Here is a 9,938-nt window from a genome sequence, read left to right as displayed (position 1 = left end):
CTATTATACGCCCAGGTAGCTGCTCCTACTCCGTCTCAAAAAAAGGTCAGGATCAGAGAGATCCCTTACTCTTAACAATCTGGAGATCGAGCATCCTCAACATGATCAACACGAGGAATCTCAGTATCTACGTCCTTAGTCTCCTCGTCAACACTCTAAAGCTTAGCTCGACCCATTTGTATAAACTTGTTTTGTAAATGAACCGAGCTCGACGCGTTTTCAAACGAGACAGCTCGAGCTTGAACTTTAGGCTCTTTTTTCTAAACGAGCCGAGCTCAAACGCGGAAAAAAAGAAAACACTCAACTTAGCCCGGCTTGTTTTCACCCATATGTAGCACTGGTGCAGGTCGTACCCTTCATTGAATAATGGGTTGTCTTCCACGATTCAAGCAGGAATTGGAGGGAATGGGACCACCCCATACCACCCCCGTTTTAATTTCTCGACTTCAATAATACTCCACTTTCAGGATGGAGCCCAACTTGAATGAGGAAACTTGCATAAGGCCAAAACTGAAATGACAGCCCCTTAGCCGATCCCTACCCCATCCGGCCTCGCTGGTTTTGTCTATCCTCCCTCCTCCATGGATCTGGGTTTCAATTGAATTTTCCTAGCTAGCTTCCAACACTTTTTTCCAAAACTTGCTACTGTGAAATTTAAACAGAGTACTTGCCAGTCCCACCACAATGCAACTCTATATCTATCAATGTGGTCTTCTGATTGTAATAAGGAATTATAAATGCTACAACCATGCCTGTACTCCACATTCTTAAATTAGGATATGGGTGTTTGGATGTGCAAAGTAAACAGGGGGGAAATTATGCATTGTCCTCGAGGTACGGTCACGTCGATGTGAGGCTTAAGAATGTATGGAACAAACATCGATGCGTAGCGGTGTAGGAGTTTGGAGCACCATGTTGCCGGCGACCACTAAATGATCTCTTAGGCTGCGTTCTTATGAACTTAACATAAATATGAAAACTGTCCTTATTTGAATTTTTTTTCATTTGTTAGTTTTGCGTAAGACTTAATTTTTTTTTTTCTAAAAAGTAGTTATTTCTCAAAATACTTAGGTAAAAGTAAAAAAAACTTACTTTTCCGATTTCTCTCGTTAGATGAATTAATAACTCACAAAAATTTGGCGCAAAACTAACAAATGTGAAAAAAATTCAAATAAGGACAATTTTCAGATTTAAGGTAAATTCATAAGAACGCAGCCTAGTGTTAACCGAGCTTGCTTTGTAGACCCGAGGATCCTGCAGGGCAAATCTCAGCTGTCCGTGAGTGTATTCAACGATCTAGATTCAAATGAAACTATCCCCGGAACAGTTTCATTTAAATTCAGACCATTGAAAAACACTCACCAACGAATGTGATATACACTACACGATGTATAGTGCACCCTGCACTACAGGGTTTCCGGGTCCTTGCATTGCTTTCCTCCCATGGACCTGTATGATTTCAAATTAAACAAACAGCTTTGGGTGTGCAACTGAATATTTAAAATATTTTTTAATATTCTTAGTAACAATTCTGTTTTAGGTGTTATTTGTGTGGAAACTTTATATCCATCTCAAAACCAATTGGCTATGAGTGAAGAGGTCCCAGATTTTATTAAGTGATCACCCATTCCACTCCCAAGTAATGTGGGATTCTATTTCCTTAACATCTCCCCTCACGTGCAGCGGCATTTGAGGTCTGTCATGTGTGGCCACTTTTGGGTCCTATCATCGTGCAACCTTTTTGCTAGTCTGTCATCGTGGGGTGTGGATTGTTAATTTTTAAAATGTGGGGTGGAACGGGCCCCGCTCTGATACAATGTGGAAACTTTATGTCCATCTCAAAACCAATTGGCTATGAGTGGAGAAGTCACAGATGTTATTAAGTGATCACCTATTCCACTCCCAAGCAATATGAGATTCTATTTCCTTAACAATTTGAACACTCAACGTGATACATTATGGATACCTGAAGCTGAGGTCCATTTAATTCAAAATTGAACACTCAACGCATTACCGGAATAAAACAATTTTTGAATCCATCGAAAAATCTTATAAGTAGTATATTGTTTCAAGTGAACGAAACGAGCCCTCGATAAAAGAATGGGTCAGCTCCCCTCAAGACCCCAATCCTCTGATACTCCTTTAACATTTAGCAGCGAAGAACATATATGCAAAGAATATCAAACATAAATGGTCTCATGGACTACCCATATTAATTATTAAATGGACTGTAAGCATAAATGGTCTCATACACTTAAAAATGTATGAGATCAACGGTTTCAATTATTGATGCAGTTCCAAAAACGGGTCCGAAAAGATGAGGCCCGGAGGAGTATGGGGGATTGGAGTCTTGAGGGGAGCTGATTCCTCCAAGAAATCCATACGTGCAAATTGTAAAGTCAAATTATTTGTAAACACAAAATTATAAAACCCTTCAAGAAATGAAGAACATTCGATGCAAAATCTATAATAAACAAAACAAGAGTTTTAAAGGGAAAATAGAATTTTGGAAAGAAATGAATGGGTTTTAAATAAATATAGAAAGAAACGAAAAAAAGTTGTTGGAGAGTGGGTGAATAGTACATTGACATTTTTTCGTTGTTATTAAAAAAAGCATCTTGGTGTTATTAGCTTTTGTTGCTTGTTATTTTGCTATTAAAAAAAGTATTTTGGTGTTATTCGCTTTTGTTGCTGCTTGTTAAATTCGACATAATTTTTTTAGTTGCAATATATAATTCCAGGGGTAACATGGGTACATTGGCAATTAGCGTAACTTCCTAACTTGTTACATGCTCTCATATCCACTACTATCTATAGGTATGCAGCGCGATTTCAAGAAACAAAGGGGTGTGCAACGCAATTTCACTAGAATAAATGCAGTGTTTTGGTCCTATGTATTTCAATTTAATTTTTGGACCTAACATGGATGGAGCCCAGGCACAATCAAGTCCAAGAGGCCCACCCCAAAATCTGACCCCAAAAGTCCAATGTTGCGGCCATGCTATTTAAGCTTGCGGCAATGGTATCTTAGTTTGCGTCCGGATTGTCTATGTTTGTGGTTACGTTTCCAAAGCTAGGGGCCATGCTGTCGAAGTTCGCGGTTTCGTTCCCTCGCCTCTAAATCAGGGTTTGGTGATACTATGATCAAGTCAAATTATACATCATTATTCATACATGCAAATTTTAACGGAAAATGCACATCGATAGTTGTACGTTGAGTTCTTGTATGACTTGGATTTCACTGGATACCATGGGAAGCGAATTGGTAAGGTTTTTTTCCCCCCACATGTCGTCCCTGCTTCAAGAACCATACAACCCCAACCTGAGGGGTATGTAGTACATGTGGTGATCGGTCAGGACGAAAGGGTTTATCATCCCGAGATTTCAGGTTCGACTTTTACAAAAAAAACCTTTAGGGTAGGCTAGTGGAGGCCGTAGAGATTTAGTCCCGTAGTGCGCGCAAGCTAACTAGCGGACACTCTACGTTATCAAAAAACAAAAACAAAAACCATACAACCTCACAGTGGCGGATCCATGAATTTTCTACAGATGGTTCATTTCTTTTCGACCAGTCCTATACATGTGAAAGTCGTAGACGAACTCATGGTAATTTTCATGATTCAATTCTAAAATAAGTATATACGTGTATCATATATTTTTCTTGTTAGTATTAGTTAATTTTGCACTTGTAAAAAATAATAAACAAAATACAAATATTAAAGAAAATAAGAGTTTTTTTTTTTTTACGTGGATGTTATAGTTATATTAATTGATTTGTGTAATAAATGAGTTGACATTGTAAATGACTTTGTGGTACCAATGCTACATAAAGGCAGTTAAGTGTGTGTTTGAGTTGGGACCCAGTCAAAATTCAAGGAGAGAAGTGATTTTTTTTTACCCATTGACACAAAAAGAGACAAGAATGCTAGTGCCAAGACTCAAACTAATGTCGGTTATTCTTCTAAATAAGTCATTTGGCTTCTTTTTTTGTTTTTATTCAAAATTTTTTCGCATTTGTTAGTTTTTTGTCAATTTTTTGAGGATTATTGCTTCTTCATATATAGAGGAATCTAAAAAGTAAAAAACTACAATCGAAATCCAACTTTTTTTAATAAAGACGAAAAAATTGGCTTATTGGCTTATTTTTGTCTTAATTTATTCAAAAAAATTAGGTTTCGATGGAAATTTTTTACTTTTTAGATTTCTCTCGTCATGACGAAGTAATAATCCCAAAAAATTGATGAAAAACTAACAAATGCGAAAAAATTAAATAAGGACAAAAAAATAAGCCAAGTGATTTATTTAGAAGAACAACCCGATTTGAGACCCCGGCTCTCTACCACTGGAACAACTGATGCCTTGTTCCCTATCAAAAAAAAATATTGATGCCTCGTTTCCTTTTTTGAAAATAAAAATTTCAACTCAAAATACTCATTATTTATATTTTCAATCATTACTCTTCACTCATTACCCTTATCTCAAATTTTTATTCTTATTTCTCCTTTTGTCTCTCTCCACTTATTATCCCTACTTTCAATCATTACTCTCATAAAAAAATTCTGAAAAATTCATCCAAACACAGCATCAGAGTAACTTCATTAATTTTCGGCATATATTTTATATAAATTACTTACTTAGTCTTGGAGGCCCTCTCTTGGGGTCTTACTTTCAGTTGAACCACGTGATCCATCTGTGCCTACATTGGATCCCCGGGCTACAACCCCCATCGAAAATGACTTTCGAATTTCAAGCAGTTGTCAAAAAAAGAAGCAGTACTCTAGGATGCTGGGAGCGTGCTGCACAGCTATGTGCTGTGCAGCGTGCTGCGCGGCCGCTGCCGGTGCAGCTTTGCCGGCATCGGCCCGATGATCGGAGACGTCCACTGCGTAGAGCTCATCGAGTACTACATGTGTACCAAAAATCAACCCCATCAAATATCGTTAAGTGACTCATCGGAACACATATAATTCGAAAAGAATGGATTCAGTGGTTTTGATCCAGTGTTTCGTATCCATTAGGATTCATTTTTTTCCAAGTTATATATGTTCCAATGAGGCACTTAACGATATTTGATCGGATTGATTTTTGCTACCTTTGTAGTACTCGACGAGCTCTACGTAGTGGACGTCTCCAATCATCGGGCCGATACCGGCAAGGCGGCACTGGCAGTAACGAAGCACGCTGCACAGCACGTAGCTGTGCAGCACGCTCCCAGCATCCAGTACTCTCTCTCTCTCTCTCTCTCTCTCTCTCTCTCTCTCAAACTGTATTTAGAATTCACATGCAGTTGGGAGTGGGCTCGTCAGGAATATTATTGTGGTGTCGGTAGGGGAAACTGACAAGTCCTTAGTGAATTTTTTTTTTTTTTAAAGAAGTCCTTAGTGAAATTGAATCCGAGAAAATCATGTAAAACGTTACGGAGGGGTAGAAATGTATTGGGTGCTCTGGTTTCATGCGGGGGAAATTATTAAAGTGGACCCAATACTTGATTTTTGTTTTTGTTGAAGAGGACGACTGACTGAGGTTACATTATAGAGTAGTGTGTGTATATATAGAGAGAGAGAGTAAGCTTTAGGTAAGGGTGTTCTCAATTTAAATAAAATGCAGATGTCCCATTTTCTCCTATTTCTTTATCAAATTTGGATGATCCGAGTCGTTCAATGTGTTCAAAATGTTCTCCTCTTTTAATTTTTTGCTAATTTTTCGCGAGTACCCTTAAAATCACGTTCTAAACATATTGAACAGCTCGGATCATCACAAATTGGTTGAAAAAGGGACATTATTAATTTAATAAGTTAAGGGCGCCCTTATGTAAAGATTCGTGTGTGTGTGTATATATCAGGGCGGTTCCGGAGACACTTAAAAAAACACCTCATAGTTTCCGATCAAATTTTGATGATCCGAACCGCTCAATGTGATTAGAACATAATTTTAAAGGTACTAACGAGAAATCAGCAAAAAAAAATGACCGGAAAGGATTTGATCTGAACAGTATATATATATATATATATATATATATATATATATATATATATATATATATATATTTGGAGCTAGCTTTCTGCTTGGTTTACTTTAAGTATATTTCGCAGGGTACTTAGGATAAGAGGATCATAGATCATACGCTACTATATATAGATCATGCATGTAGGTGTGGACATTGGGCGGTTTTGATTTGGCGCATGCAGCCAGGGCTATATGTCTATGTGAGTGATTTATTATACTCCTCGTACGTAATAATACTACATGGTAAAGGTTTCCTTAAACTCGACGACCTTGACCTACAGCTGCTACACCCTGAATTCATCCACAGAGAGAGAGAGAGAGAGAGAGAGAGAGAGAGATTCGAGTCTAGAAGTATCACATTATCCGCAACAGATCATTTTTCTTATTTTCTACTCATTCTGTCACAAAATAATTTTTTGTACAACATAGATTTGTTGAACGGTGTAAAAAAAATTAAATTTTTTTTTTAGTAAACACATTATTTTTTAGTTTAAAAAATTGCACGTAATTTTGTAGGTGGCCAAAATTATGAGACGAAAAGAGTAATAGAGAACAACAGCTAGAATCTTGGGTTTAGAGTCTCGTTTACCAGTTTCAAGAGTGTCAGATAATCGGGACTCGTTTGTATATGGACATCAATTTATTTTTTTTCAATATTCCAAGAAAGCACATTGTGAGATATAACCATGCACATTGTGAGATATACGTTGTCATGGAGGGTGTGGTGTTATATATAATCATAATCACATCACTAGAAATATTACGGCATTATATAGAGTATCTTATATATAAAATCATATAGAGCATTTCTTTAGTATTAGTCCTATCAAATTTACTGGACTTGGTCACAGACGCATAGTAATTAATATGACCATTTTGAAGTGATTATTGGCAATGGGTGAAATTTATCGTTTTAGATGGTTGGGTTAGGAAATGAGAAGAAAATATACAAGTGTGTGTGTGTGTGTGTGTGTGTGTATATATATATATATATATATATATATAAACTGAAAAGAATCAATTTTAGGTAAACTCAAATTCAAAATGAATAAGCAAATTTATTTTCTCTTCATCAGGTTATTAAGAATATTAGAGTAGTGCTATTGGTACCGACGGTACCATAGGGAAAATGTACCGACGGCCACCGGACGGCCGTCTCCGGCCACCGGACGGCCGATCCGAGCCGTCCAAAGATTTTAAAAAATAAAACCGAGTGGGCCTACGCGGGAATCAATGGCATCCGAGGTGTGTAGAGTACTTGATCCGAGCACCCCTTTTTCGTGTATATACACGTATATACAAATATACACGAAAAATGGGTGCTCGGATCAAGTACCCTACACACCTCGGATGCCATTGATTCTCGCGTAGGCCCACTCGATTTTATTTTTTAAAATTTTTGGACGGCTCGGATCGGCCGTCCGGTGGCCGGAGACGGCCGTCCGGCGGCCGTCGGTACATTTTCCCTATGGTACCCGTCGGTACCAATAGGATTTCTGTATTAAGAATGGGTGAAGAAACAGAGGTTCTGTTTTCAACTTGGAATATTTAATTTTCTTCTGGAGCAATGCAAAGGAGGACCACATAAATAAAAACATGTAAACAAATTAAGGACGCATGCATTAACCTAATTATTGCCAATAAGCCTGTTAGGTGGACAATCTTAGAAACTAAGAAAGGTTTCCCGCTAAGAAAGAATGGAAACTTTTGAAGCTATAGCTGTGGTCCCTGTCCAATGCTACAGACCCTTTGCTCTGTCGGCCTGAGATCTTCTATGCCGAAAATGATATTCCTCTGTGCCGAGTGCATTTTTTTTTTGCCACGACGATATACATCAGCGGGGGTGTTAGAGTTAGCACGGAGTGTGAGTTTATTTATGCTTTCAAATTTTTGTGTGTTTCAACGGCCAAAAATGCACTCAACACAGAATCACACCATTTTTCGGCACAAAGAATCTCGGGTCTGCTTTGTCATGGGGGATAATAGACCATAACAGAGCCACGGCGAGACCCACGGAGTGGGAGTTAGAAACTTTTTAGAGCATCTCTACCCATGTATTTAGTTGTTATTTGATATCTCATCTCTCATGTCAAATTTGACATGTCATCATCAAATGGTTTTTTTTTCATTTTATTCCACGGAACTTAAATTAAAGTGACAACATACCTAAATAAGAAGCTTGACGTATCGGTTGGAATGACTATTTTAGAAATGTCAAATTCTAACATGTCAAATTGCCACATAAGGCCATCCCCAGTGGTATAATCAAATGTCAATTATTTTTAATGTTAACAATGTTTGTACAAGAAATGGCTCACAATGGTATAATCAAACTTAACAACATCCTTAGAAATAATCAAATTTTAAGCTTTGGATAATCAAAACTAGCAATATTTTTTAATAATCAAAATTTGTCGACACATAAGTTAACTAGTTCTAAAATTTATATAAACGCATGTTTTAATCGGTATTTTCTTCTTCTCTTCTTCGCCAACTCTATATCTTCTCCACTTTATCCACAAACTATTTCTCTTTCTTTCCCTCCAAAAGTGAAGTTCATATATCTCAATCATCTACCATTCAACCAATTATCGTCAGATTAAGTTATTTCACTCTTCTTTTCTGTTTCTATTTCCCAAAAAAAAAAAAAATCATAATAGTAGGGAAGGAAGTCACCGATTTTTCCCCAAAATTAAGAGAGAGAATCGATATATTTTTGCCCAAAAAAACGTAAATGAAGATAAGTGAATGGCGGAAAACGGAGGGCGAGAGAGAGTGTGAAATTGTTGTGGACCCCTTATTTTGATTATAGACTAGAAGCGACCATTATGAACCACAACATTGGTAAGCTTAGCGACTTTTTAAATGAATAATGAAAAGTTGATGTGTCAACTTTTGGTTATCCATTTTTTACTATACCACTGTGGATGGCCTAAGTCTTCAAAAAGATTTGACATTCTCACTTTTGTGAGGATTCCTCCCTGAGAGGATTATGTGAGGATTCTCACGAGATCCAGACCATTCATGGGGTTTTGTCCCAGCTTTTTCTTGGGTGTTCCGCAAGCAGACGGTGGAATCGGTACTAGGAATTAATAGGAGTGTGTGTAAATTTGGTCGAATATCCTAGATATATACTTGAGTAAAAAAAAAAAACTCATTTAGAAAATGAAAAAAATTTAAAAAGAGAGGAAGATTACTTCTGTTGTTCGTTTTTATTGGTTCATTTCAAAAAAAGAGATTAAGGTTTTATGGAAACCTATTTCGCGGTACACTTAACGAAAATTGCCTTTTCAAAACTGTCTTTCAAGGATATTAATTTTTCTTCTTCTTTAGAATGGTTCCTTAAGTTAACAAAAATACAAAAGGAAACAAAAGATTCTACCTATTTTTGATATTTGACTTTCTAAACGGACTCCTAACGTACGTATTACGAGACATATAAATAAAGGAATAGAATAATAATATATTTCACATTTTACTAAAATACTTAAAGTCTACAGTCTACTACTCTTTAAATACGCCGGGGCAGCATAAGGGGTTTTTTTTTTTTTCCATAATGTATGAGAGGTTAGCGGACAATTAATAAGTTAACAACCAAAAGGGTTCGACGTCTCTCCTTAGACTCAAACTTCAGACCTTTCCTTTAAAAAGGCAAAGGGTAGTACAACCACATGGGCTAAGAGCCACATCTAACATAAGTTAACTTGTGTGTCATGATTCAGAAATACAGACTAGTTCCTTTCTAGTTATTCTATCTATGTGGTCTAGTCCTCTCCGATTTTAATCTTTTGGGTCCATTTCGATCCGGACCCCAAAAAGTAATTGGAATCGTTATTTTATAGAACTAGCCGAGTAGAATATCAATGCCGAAATCAGTATCATCGAAACTCATTTTTCTATATGCACAAATCGAGTTTGTGCAATATATATAT

Source organism: Rhododendron vialii, chromosome 3a (genome assembly GCF_030253575.1).
Source record: "Rhododendron vialii isolate Sample 1 chromosome 3a, ASM3025357v1".
NCBI lineage: Eukaryota > Viridiplantae > Streptophyta > Magnoliopsida > Ericales > Ericaceae > Rhododendron > Rhododendron vialii.
This window is presented reverse-complemented; position numbering follows the sequence as displayed.